Genomic DNA, 13,505 nt, shown 5'->3' with positions numbered 1-13,505 from the left:
CTTCTTGACCCCTGATGGACTGTATCAGTATAAAATGCTTTCTTTTGGCCATCATGGGGGACCGGCAACATTTCAGCATGCCAAGGATTGCCTGCTGAGACCACACCAGGGGTACACTATAGCCTATCTAGATGAAATTGTCATCTATACAGAAAGTTGGAAAGAACACTTGCCCAAAGTCCAAGAAGTGCAAAACATCTTAAGACAGCATGGGTTTACAACTAATCCAGTCAAGTATGCCATTGGTCTTTTATAGACACACAATCTTATCAAAACTCATAACAAGAAATAGTGCACAATGGTATTATCCTGCCACGGACTCTTATGTTGTATATTAAAAAATGCACATTTTAACAATCCAAGCACTTAAGCAACAGGGACTGCAACTGTTGTGGCTGATGTGATTGATTTGTTTGTGTCCCCACAAAACAAGCTACCAATGGGCTTAAGGTAGCTTATAGTATTGTAAATTTTCTCTATAGTTGTAAAACGTCATTATCGTCATCACACTTAACAATATTGCTATCATCATCATACAATATTCGCTCAGCCCTACTGGAATCCACTGTTACAAGAGTCTCTGTACTTTGTCCTCACATAATTTGTAGTTATGAAGTAGCCTCCTATGCCGATCACTCACAAATTTACTTGCTGTGCTAAACACTTTTTACAAGTACACACTGGAGTGCGAACAGCTTAAGTAAACCAAAGCTATTTTGTACAGGGGGCTCCAAATTGCATTTTATCCTTCCAGTGTTCACAGGGACTGTGTGACATGCTAATTTGTACATTGTCATTAAAATAAGCCTCCACCAATCTATTGCTGCTTACTGTATCAGAGTTAGTTACAGTAGATGTATCAATAATTTTGGTCAATTATGTTAAGCTGGATCAGATGTCACAATGGTGTTTCACTTTGGTGCACTCATGTTCATCACCAGTATAGGTGTCTTGAGAATGATCAGTTTTTTTCTTGGCAGCAGCATTTGCAATAGAAGCTGAAGCAGTATACATCATCATATCATGAGCTGACAATTTGCTCTCAAGGATCTTGCATCTGTGATCTGTGCCAGTTGGAAAGAGTAACATTACATAAAACTTAAACATAGGATCAAGCATGGTTACCAAAATATAGTGATCCAAATGCAAACCCTTTTATCTTGGTTGAGCAATTAAATAACTTGATCCAGAAGTCCAACATTCTAAGCAGAATCACTTCATTTCATCTCCTCCTTCAGGTTCTCTAGTTGCTTTTCCAGTAGTTTACTTAAGGGAATCACCTGCTTCAGGCTGGCAGTGTCTGAACTCACTACATTGGTTTTATAAGCTTGCATAAAATGGAGGGAATAGTATTCTCAATTGTGCTGGAATAAAGTACAATGGCCACCCTCTCCCAGTCCCTATTTTGTGGAATTCCACTTGATTACTATCTCTTGCTTCACTTGGTGGCATGCCAAATTAAACTTTTACTCCTACATGTGGTTGCTGAATGCCAAAATTGTCCAGATTTTTTTGGGCAGTATCTTCATCATGCACCTGTAATTTTTAACCACCAAAATAATTGCATGCTTAAAATATAGTACAGTCAGTAAATTGCTGTTATGGTAAAATGGAATTGAGATAGAATTTGGTAGCAGGGACACAGGATCTAAACTAACTGTCTAAAACCAGACGTATACATGGCAGATATTGACACAGATCTTCTGCTAGCATAGCCATCATGGCTTCAGTGAATCACTGTGCAACTAGATGGCAGTGTTCATATATGCTTCATCTTGCTAATTATTGTTTCATTGTCAATTGTTATTTGAAACTTCTAGTCTTCTGGTCACCTTATGTTATAAAGATTCACCCAGCAGCAGCAGCCCTAGCATGCAAGAATTCTTCTTTGGAATCCTGGATAGGGGTATAATCATTTTGCATTTGCTAATTGGAAGTAGGTGGACAACTTCTGTCCATCAATAAGGATATTGATGATGAAGGTGTTGGCGGTGGAGATTGCATGTCCTGGGATCTAACCATGATGCTGGCAGCTGATGCTGAACTGCTTGTTATTAATTTATTATACAGTATTTTTGAGATTTTGCTAAATAACTGGCATGAACTCACTGCAAATGATGTAACAGGGAGTTATAGGGATATATTTACTGTAGTGAGAGTTTTTAGAAGTTGAGATGTTGCCAATAGCAACCAATAAGATTCTACTTAACATTTAAATAGCTCCTTCTAGATGATAATAGCTAGAATATTATTGGTTGTTATGGGCAACATCTCCACTTCTAAAAAATATAACTTTAGTAAATATACCTCTAAGTGCCTAGATTAATTCGATCCATACTTTTACTTACTTTGGCTTGACATATGGTGTAGATGGCTTGACAAATGTTGTTTGGAATTGGGCAAAAATAATTAAACACAAAAGAGGTGGGTTTTTTTGGTCTTATACCCAGGTCAAGCAGAGAAATTGTTGTGTTACCAGGTGGCGTTGGATAAACAAATGTCAGAATATAAAATATAGGACAAGATGTATACATAAAATACTTAGTCTTTTTCATTGGTGAAAGATCTCGGCATAAACCACTTTCTATGTAAAGTTCTCAGTCTCCAGGAGTTGTCCAAATGGCACATGAAAAAAATTAAATACAAAACATAAAACCATCTTAATAGAGAATGGTGAAGGGAAATAACATAGTTCTGTCAATTGGTCAGATGCAATTGATGCGTACCCCAACACATCAAAATATGTGATTATTTTCCCATAAGGGTTTCTTTTCTTCTTCCCACCCACTCAGCGATTCCAAACTGGTTTCTTATAGCCACACGATAATTGCAGAGATAGTAGAATAATGCATACCCTACTCACAAAATATGGATGCTGTGTTCTGCATATAAAGGTTTCTTTCAATTGTCCCTGGGGGTGTTCTTAAGGTTTGTCCCCTATAAAATATATCCTCATAAAAAAGAGGGATAATATGTTTGGCTAAATACTTTTTAATGAAAAATAAAACACATACTCAGGTATAAAATAACATGAAATCCAAACAAAAGAATAAAAAAGTATTGACCTGATGGCAAAAAGTAATGCAAAGTCTACTGTCTCATCAGAGAAGTAACAGTCAATAGTGTCCGGTAAAAAAGAATATTCCTGTAACCAATGCATTTCGACCTGTTACCGCAGGTTTTTTTCAAGGTATGGGGAATCATACACACCTTGGTACTTTACATACCCTTTGTGTCCAATTAATCCAATAAGTATTTCACTAATGCATTGAATAAACATTCACATAAAAACTTGAAGTTTACAAATGTTACTATACATGTTCCTTGGTGGAGTTTATCCAGATGTGATTAATCACATAGCACTACTCAGCCAGATATCCTCCGGAAGTGACAATGATCCTTGAAGACCTCCTTATTCTCTTTAGTTGACCTCCTGGTATGGAGGCTAGCCATTGATGGTGATGGCAACTGCCCATTTGTATGTATGACAGAGAGTTATTTGATTTTTGATAAGATTTGGTCTGAATTTTTCCATCTTCTATATATACTGTTACATCCAAGAAAATAATATTTCATTTTGGATATCGAACAATATTTTAATATTCCGGTCATTACAATTTAATTTGGCACAAAATCTATCTAATGGACTTTTTTCTACTTTCCAGATAAAAAATATATTGTCTATTTACCGGCACCGTAGTACCAGGTTCGCACTATGGGGGTTGTGGTTACAGATATATAAATTCTCCCACACCAAATGCCCGATAGTATAAGTGCACACCACATGACTCCTGATGAGAGGATGTGGGTGGCACACATGTGGTAGGCAGGAGCCAGGGGATGGGACGGAGTTAGTTGATTGGTCACTTCTGGAGGATATCCGTCTGAGTAGTGCTATGTGATTAATCACACCTGGATAAACTCCACCTGGGAACATGTATAGTAAACTTTGTAAACTTCAGGATTTTATGTGAATGTTTATTCAATGCATTAGTGAAAATACTTATTGGATTAATTGGACACACAGAGTATTTAAAGTACCAAGGTGTGTATGATTCCTCATACATTGAAAAAGGCCTGCGGTGATAGGTCAAAATGCATTGGTTACAGAAATCTTCTTTAATACTGGACACTATTGACTGTTGCTTCTCTGATGAGATGGTGGACTTTGCATTACATTTAGCCATCAGTTCAATACTTTTTTATTCTTTTGTTTGGATTTCATGTTATTTTATACCTGAGTATGTGTTTTATTTTTCATTAAAAAGTATTTAGCCATACATATTATCCCTCTTTTTTATGAGTATATATTTTATGGGGACAATCCTTAAGAACACCTCCAGGGATAATTGAAAGAAACCTTTAAATGCAGAACACAGTGTCCATATTACGTGAGTAGTGTATGCATTATTCTACTATCTCTTCAATTATCATGTGGATATAAGAAACCAGTTTGGAATTGCTGAGTGGGCGAGAAGAAGAAAAGAAACCCTTATGGGAAAATAATCACATATTTTGATGTGAGTTGGGGTACTCATCAATTGCATCTTACCAATTAACAGAACTATGTTATTTCCCTTCACCTTTCTCATTTAAATATTGGTTGGAACACTGTATCAGACTATTAAGATGGTTTTGTGTTTTGTATTTCATTTTTTTCATGTGCCATTTGGACAACTCCTGGAGACTTTGAGAACTTTACATAGAAAGAGGTTTATGTCGGGATCTTTCACCTATGAAAAAGACTAAGTATTTTATGTATTTGTCTTGTCCTATATTTTATATTCTGACATTTGTTTATCCAGCACCACCTAGTAACACACCAATTTCTCTGCTATATCTATTTATTGGACCTGATTGAGTCTCCATTTTTGTGTCAAATCGGGGGCAGCAGGTTTTGTGCACTATACTTAATAGTTATCTTTCCTAAATTTATGTAAATTTCTCAGTTTATACTATTAAGGGCTGCTACAATTGTTTATTTGATTTGTGGAGATGTTCTCATTTAGAGAAACAAGAATTGACAGTTTTCTTAGCCTTTTTGAAGACCGCTCGGATGACATAGAAATCCAGGATGATGATCTTGAGACTCTTATCAATGACCTAGAAAGAGATCTCATTAGGGAGAGTAAGATCTGGAGGGAAATAGCGAACCTAGAGAAATATGTTGCCCACCAGATCATCCCAAATGGTCTAAAAATAGATAAAAAGGCCTCCTTCTCTTCAATATCAGAAACTTAAAAAAAAAGTGGGACTCCATTACAAACAATTGTTCTTCTCACTAATGAACTTAATAATAGAAGAAAGACAAATTGAATTTGAAGAGCTAAAGACCACAATTGAAACTAATAAATCACTTGTGCAACCTTTTATTAATTCACCTGATTGTAAAATACTGATAGAAAGAATTGAACAAAAAGTAATGAAGATTGAGAGAGATCTCAGATTAAAAAAGTTAATAGAATTCACTAGGAACAAAAATGGAGTAACCACAGAAAATCCATTGGGAAATGAAATGGATAGGGAAGAATTAGAAAATGATGTACTATACCAGGCCACAAATTCTCCAATGGCCAACCGAAGGACTAGACCGATAGAACACTGAAATTATAGAAGTAGAGAAATAGGAAACTATCACAAAACTCCCCCAAAAAAATATGATAGAGGCTATAACCAGTATCAAACAAGATCCCGTCACTTGGGTTATAATAGAACATACCAAAGAAGGTATAATAAGGAAAATGGGTAGAGAAATAAATGGGAAGATCAAACTCATAGGTACCAGTATCCCGCTACATCTGGTCACCACAGATTTGATTCATTATCGGATGTACCTGCCTCTACCTGGAAGAAGTATTTTTTAGAGGACAGATGGGAAAGGAGGGGCTACAGACCCTAATTAAATATAACAAATGTGGAAAGTGGGGAAAAAAAAATCTAGAAAGAGGAGAGGAAGAGAATGCAAATCAAAAAAGGGTCAAGAAAGAAATAACCTTGACCAAAATACAGCATTCTGTGGTTCTGTTAAAATTTTTAATTTAAGTACCCATGTCTTAAACCATAACAAAGAATCAGTACTAAGCAAGGGCTTAAAATATGCCTCTTCATCTATAATGAATAATTTCTCTTTATATATTGATATGCAAAAATATGTAAGAAAATTTACAGTAAAAAAGTTTTTTCTGATGAAAGAGAATGAAGATTCAAATGCATTGGAGGGATGAGAAAATAGGTCTAAGTTCCGGCCTAAATCAATTTTTTTTCCGTCCCATTTAAAAGATAGTTTTATCGACACCTTTTCGACACAAGTACTGGAGGACCTAAAACAAATAACATCTAAAAAAATTAAATATAATTTTACTTATGGAGAGAGGAAGGCACTAGAAGAATTGCTAAACAAAATAAGCTGATCATAAAGCCTGCCGATAAGGGGGGGAGGCTATTGTTTTGATGGATACCTTAGACTATGAGAATGAAGTCTTGAGGCAAATTAATGACACATATACATATAAAAAATTAAGAAAATACCCTACAGATAACTTCTTGAAATAATTAAAGACCATGGTGGATGAATACATGAATATGTGCCCATTAACCAATATGGAATCTAAATTCCAGATTAAAGACAAACCTGTAGTTCCAGTCATATATATACTACCGAAAATATAAAAGCATCCAATACATTCTTCAGGCAGTCCAGGAATTGACTCAGTTATGACAAATATATCGGAGTTTTTCTTTCACCTACAACCATTGGTGCTTTTAAATAAATCACGCTTGAAGGACACGTGATTTTTTAAATAAATTATCGACTGTTCAATGGGAAGCTGACTACATGATGGTAAGCACGGATGTTAGTTCCCTGTATACTATCATCAAACATGAACAAGGCATGGAAAATGTGAAACTAACATTACAAGGATCAGATATTGAAAGAAATCTACAGGAGTTTTTAATCCATGGTATTATCTTCATTTTAAGACATAATTACTTTATTTTTAAAGACTCTTTTTATCTACAAGAAGTTGGCACTGCTATGGGCACCAGGTTCGCACCCAGTTATGAGAATATTTCTATGGGGGTGTGGGAGGATTTAAATATCTTCAACCACAACCCCAATAGTGTGAACCTGGTGTTCTGGTGCCGGTATATAGACAATATATTTTATATCTGGATAGGGGAGAGAAGTCTTTTAGGTTGTTTTTGTACCATATTAAATTGTAATGACCGGAATATTAAACTAACGTTCGATATCCAAAATGAACATATTAATTTCTTGGACATAACAATATATCTAGAAGATGAAAAAATTCAGACCAAATCTTATCAAAAACCGACAGACTCTCTGTCATACATACAAATAGGCAGTTGCCATTACCATCAATGGCTAGCCTCCATACCAGGAGGTCAACTCAAGAGAATAAGGAGGAATTGCTCTAAAACAGAGGTCTTCAAGGATCAACCTGATAGAATGAAAGAAGCATTTCTAGCCAGTGGATATAATGAAGACCATGTATTAGAAGAAATGAAATCCACAATGGAAATGGAACAAAAAGAACTGATGACCACCAAACCCAAAAAAATAAAGGAAGATAAATTTCAGTGTGCCTTTGTTTCAGACTTTATCTCCCAACATAGGGAAATTGAAAAAGTATTTAAAAAGCATTGGTCCATACTCAAAAGGAACCCCATTTTGGAGAAAGTTATCCCTCGGAAACCAGTACACATATACAGAAAAGCGTCAAAACTTTCTACCAAACTAGTAAAAAGTGCACATCTATCCCAGGAAGCTTTATATACAAATAGAACTGCTGGCTTCCATACACTAGATGTGGATTATGTCTAGGGTGCAGGAACATAAAAAAATCCTGGAAAGGAGAAAAAAAATTATAAATGTGAATATAAATGGACAAGTAGTCAGTATATCAGACTTTGTAACATGCAACTCTAAAAACATAATTTATGCCATCGAGTGTAAGTTTGGGCTATTCTACATTGGGAGGACAATAAGATGCTTAAGGTCCGTATTGGAGAACACCTCCAAAATATTAAAAAGGGCTTAGAAACACATTCATTATCTGCCCATTTTAAAAATAAACATGACTTTTCTACAGATGGGATAAAGATTTTTTTAGGGCTCAAGACAGTAAAAGGGTCTATACGATCCAATGATAGTAGAGGGGCAATTGCTAGGGAGGAAATGAAAATTGTATATCAGTATTAAACATTAATCCCTGGTGGTCTGAACCAAGACTTTGAAGTCAAATGGTTCTTATAATAGGGTCTTATTAACCTTTTTATATATTTTCTTAGTCCATGGTGTTTAAAATCGTTTTAAAATTGTTTAATATGTCCTGGCTATTTATATCTTGCTTTTATTTATTTATATTTTTATATTCTTATATATACGGGGTAATTGGGTTTTTATAATTCCTACAGGCCTATATGGTATTAATTATTGTATTGTGTTTGACACATTTGCTATGTATTTGATATGTAGCGCTGGGAGCACTAGGGCTACAACATGGATGCCTGGAAATTAGAGACACTACCATTCCACATGCCGTGTAATACCCCGCTCATGACCGGAGGTGCGTCATGATCCCATGACGAGACTTCTGGTTTTGCGGGAGTCTGAAGAGGGGCGGCGTGTAGTGTCCGCCCGATAGTATATGTGCACACCATGTGACTCCCAATGAGAGGATGCGGGTAGCACACACATGGTAGGTGGGAGCCAGGGGATGGGATGGAGTTAGGTGATGAACAGGATTCGTCACTTCCGGAGGATATCCGGCTGAGTAGTGCTATGTGATAAATCACAAATGGTTAAACTCCATCCGGGAACATGTATAGTAACCTTTGTAAACTGCATGTTTTTATGTGAATGTTTATTCAATGCATTAGTGAAAATACTTATTGGATTAATTGGACACACAGGGTATTTAAAGTACCAAGGTGTGTATGATTCCTCATACTTAGAAAAAGACCTGTGGTGACAGGTTGAAACGCGTTGGTTACAGGAATCTTTTTTATTATGGAATACTATTGACTGTTCCTTCTCTGATGAGATGGTGGACTTTGCATTACTTTTATTTAGCAAACAATGTTAATAGTGAATGCAGCTTATGAATAAAGTGCCAGTGCTTGTCAAGTAGATAACAATCAATAGGATTCCTACCATCAGAGAAAGTATGGGGCCCCTTAAAACCCCTGGACCTAGGAACTCTGTAAGGCTGAATAAGGGGAAGGATGTTTTGGGCCCCAAAACTTGTACCTGATGGCTTCAATCCTCAGTCACTGCCACCAACATGTTTCGACTGTCTCCTGGGGTCTTTATCAAGGCTTAACTAACTTGTGACTGAGATGGGTTTAAATACCCTCCAAATGACTCACTTCCTGTTTAGGTTAATTACCCCGGAAATTATATCGGGGCACATAAATATATGGAATATATGTGACTATGTTGTCTCTCTGTATGTAGCAACCCATAGGGGCCCCTTATGGAAGACAAATACATCTTTTGTTTATAAAAAAGCAATTTTTTAAAATACATCAAAACAGCGGTGAACCAGAAGTGACCTCATTTCCTGTGACCACATTAGTCCGCTCCTAAATAGATCCCCTATTGTGTCTTTTTGTGGTTAGTGAGACACCATATCCCCATGGTGATGACAAAACAAATTTTCTTCCCTGGATGGGACTCTCCACTTCCTGTTGGTTGCCGTCCGACTGGAGATGACGTGCGCTTCTAATCACCTGGTCCCATCATTTGCCGAACTTCCGGTATCCACCAGAAGTGACGTTCCGTCCTTCTCTCCATCGAAGGATCGCCATATTGTTTATGGGCAAGTGGTAATATGAGGCTGCTTTATCGCGTAGTTCATCATCTGCAGGACTTTTACATCCTGCCGGAGCTTTCAATCAGTTATCTACCATTTTGTTTATGGGCAAACTTGTAAATAAATTCCTTCAGAGTTGTGAGTTCCAATTTATCATGTAAAAAAAAGAAAAAAATAGGATACTGTAATATTGCTGATAATAATAATAATAATAGGAAAATAAGAGACCTATTAGTGTCTAGGTCTTTAATCAATGAAAATATAAATTAGTGAATATAAATATAAATAAAAATAAATAAAAAGCCCTCTGTGCGTTCTTGTGTAACTAATCCAACCAAAATAATTAGCAATAAAAATATATATAACTCATTCCCTAAACTTCAGCTGGAAACAAAGGGAAATGATGATGGCGGATATGTATTTAGACCCCAAGGACTAAAGAAACCATTTTAGTTCAAAGTAGGCATTGAGACCACCCGGTGTCAACATTTTTAGATTGAATATCCAGTGCATTTCAGCTTTTGCCAATTTTTCATCAATACTTTTCTGTCTCCAGTTAGGTCTGATGTTTACAATTCCAATTAAATACTTCATCCCTTCCAATGAGCAATTATGAACCTTCTTAAAATGTTCAGGTATTGAGTGTGGTGCTGTGCTCTTTTTTATAATCCATAAATATTCTCCCATCCGCGTCTTTAGTGGTCTTGTGGTTTTGCCCACATACCTCAGGCCACACTTGCATTCCAATAAAGAGATTACATTGCTGGTGTTACATGTAATAAATTGGTTTATCTTGTATATTCTATCATTGATAGTGAATTCTTCAGTTTTGGTTCCTTCTCCTTTAACTGAGCGACAGAGTATACATAGTCCACACCTATGGAAACCTTTCGTCCTTACAAGAGAATAATTGTTTTCATCAGAGGAGCTCCTTACCAACTTATTTTTTAAGTTTGGTGCTTTTCGATAAATAAAAGAAGTATTTAACGGAAAAATGCCTTTAAGAACAGGGTCACTTTGTAAGATGTTCCAATGTTTCTTCACTATTCTTTCTACATCTTTATGTTTACTACTGTATTGTGTGAAGAATGCCCATTCAGCTTTTTTATCATTTCTTGATTTGGGTATAAGGAGATCTTCCCTTCTTGTTTGGAGAGCTAATTACTCTGCTTTTTTTAATAGATTGGGATCGTACCCACTTTACAGAAACTGTTCCTCCATATTTTTAACCTGTTCCTTAAATATTGCATTTTCCGTACAGTTACATCTCAGTCTAATATACTGGCTTCTAGGAATCCCTTCCAGCCACTTTTTATGATGTTCACTTTTAGTATGGATCTACGTATTGGAATCCGTAGGTTTCTGATAACCTTTAGTGTGGATTTGAGTATCTTTAATATAGATTTCTAAATCTAAAAAGTGAATAGACTCATTACTGAAAGTAAAAGTTAGGGCAATATTACAGTTGTTGTTGTTGTTGTTTAAATCATCCATAAAAAGTTTAAGATTTTCCTCCGTCCCTTTCCAAATAAAAATGATGTTGCCTATATATCTGAACCACCGGACCAAGTTCGCCCCATAAGTACCTTCATATAACTTTTTTGTTTCCCAGTATGCCATAAACAAATTGGCGTAACTTGGGGCGAACTTGGTCTCCATGGCGGTTCCTTGTTTTTGAAGCTAAAAATCACCTTTAAAAAAGAAATAATGATTCCAAGATAAAATTCTTAAAATCCTTTGTCATGTCTGTATTGGATAAAAAAATGTGAAATAGCTTCTTTCCCTTGCTCATGATCAATGATAGTATACAAAGGTGTAACATCTGCTGTAACTAAAAACATATTTTCTTTTTCTCATTTGATTTCTTCCAGTTTTTTTAAAAAGTCCATAGTGTCTCTTAAATATGAATCATACATTTTTACTAAAGGTTGTAAGTGATGGTCTATAAATGATGAAAGATTGGATGTGAGACTATCTACTCCAGATATAATTGGTCTTCAAGGGGGATTATCTGGATTTTTGTCGACTTTGGAAGGATGTAAATTACTGGAGTTGAGGGATTTTCTCTCTTTAAATAACTATATACATCCTCACTAATGTTTCCTTTCATTACATACCGGTCTAGCATTTTTTCCATTTCTTTCTTTATTTTGCTCGTAGGGTCGCTCCTAAGTTTCTGGTATGTTTTGCTGTCTTGAAGTTGTCTAATAATTTCTCCCTCATATTTGTCTTTATCCATGATTACCACACCTCCACCTTTATCAGCAGGTTTCACTATGATGTTCTTATCTTCCTTAAGTGTTCTAATCACTTTTCTTTCTTTCCACGTTAGGTTCTTCTTATATTTCTTTTTTCTATCATTAGAATTTTTCTTAAATTCTTCCTGTACCAATTGTGAAAAGGTCTCAATGAAATTCCCTTTCATGTGGGTGGGGAAAAAGTGTGATTTATTTTTAAATCTCATTATCTCCCCCTCTGATGATGTGGTAGGTATCTCTTCTCCATCTTCTCCAATCTTTTTCTCAGACTCTTTCATTTTTCTAAAAAAAAACTTTCAAGGTGACTTTCCTAACAAACTTTTGTAAATCTGTATATGTTTCAAATGGGTTAGTTTCATGTGTAGGGGCAAACTTTAGACCTTTCTTTAATAGTCCTTCTTCATTTTTCTCCAGGACTTTTGAACTTAGATTAAAGATTTTTGTTCCTTTTATCTTGGATTTAGTTATTGGGGGTACGGAGGTGATATTGTTAGAGATCTTTTTTAATTTTGCTCTTTCTTTCCTTTTGATTTTATTATCTTTTCCCCCTCTTTTTCCCCTTTTCTTCCTAGTATCCTTCTTTCCTAATTTTGGTCAGAATCTTCTATACCCTCGATTTGAATAGCTAGAGGGGATATCATCTTGTAGAGAATCATATCTGTTCCTCAATGGTAAGGGTTTCTCCCATCTATGGTTATTTCTCCCTTTGTTTATCCAACAATGTTTAGGTCTTTGCCAATCAGAAGGTCCTGGATTTTCTCTGTCTATAAATTCATATCTCCTTTCCTGTCCATATTTATCATTTAATTCTTGTGTATTTCTGTATTTTTTCCTTTCCTGATGATAATAGATGTCTTCATTTCTATCCCTCCAGTCATGATTTTTATATTGCCTGGGTGTTTTCTCTCTCATGCTTAATTCCTCCCTACTTTTCTTCTTTTACTTTTTTATTTCTTTTATTGGATGCAATAAGTTTTGATCTCTCAGAAGCTTTTATTGTTTTTTCTGAATTGATCTCCTTGTATTCTTTTGGATGTTGTTTTCTATTCTTTCCTCCAGAATTGCAAATTCCTCGTCTTTTTGAAACAGTTTCACTAAAGTCTGTAGAACCTCAATTTCATCGTTAATACTCCTTAATTTTTCTCTTTTCTCTTTGAGGATGAGCTCCATAAGAGAGAAAGAACAAGTCCTTAAAATATTATTCCATTCTTCAAAGAAATGGCTATTGGTGTCTCCGAAAGAGGGTAATTTATTAATTTTTAATCCCTTTGTTATTAATTGTTCGGCTTGGTACTTTTCTAGTGTTGCTACTTCCCACCAGATATTATTCTCTTTTACAAGCCATGTTTCCAGTCTCTTCATTGCTGTTTCCAGATTTTCATCTCTTAGTTCCATATTTGTTATGCAT

This window comes from Taudactylus pleione, unplaced genomic scaffold (assembly GCF_031769625.1).
Source record: "Taudactylus pleione unplaced genomic scaffold, aTauple2 ptg000006l, whole genome shotgun sequence".
Lineage (NCBI taxonomy): Eukaryota > Metazoa > Chordata > Amphibia > Anura > Myobatrachidae > Taudactylus > Taudactylus pleione.
The sequence above is the reverse complement of the archived record's forward strand: the minus strand, read 5'-3'. Positions refer to the sequence as shown.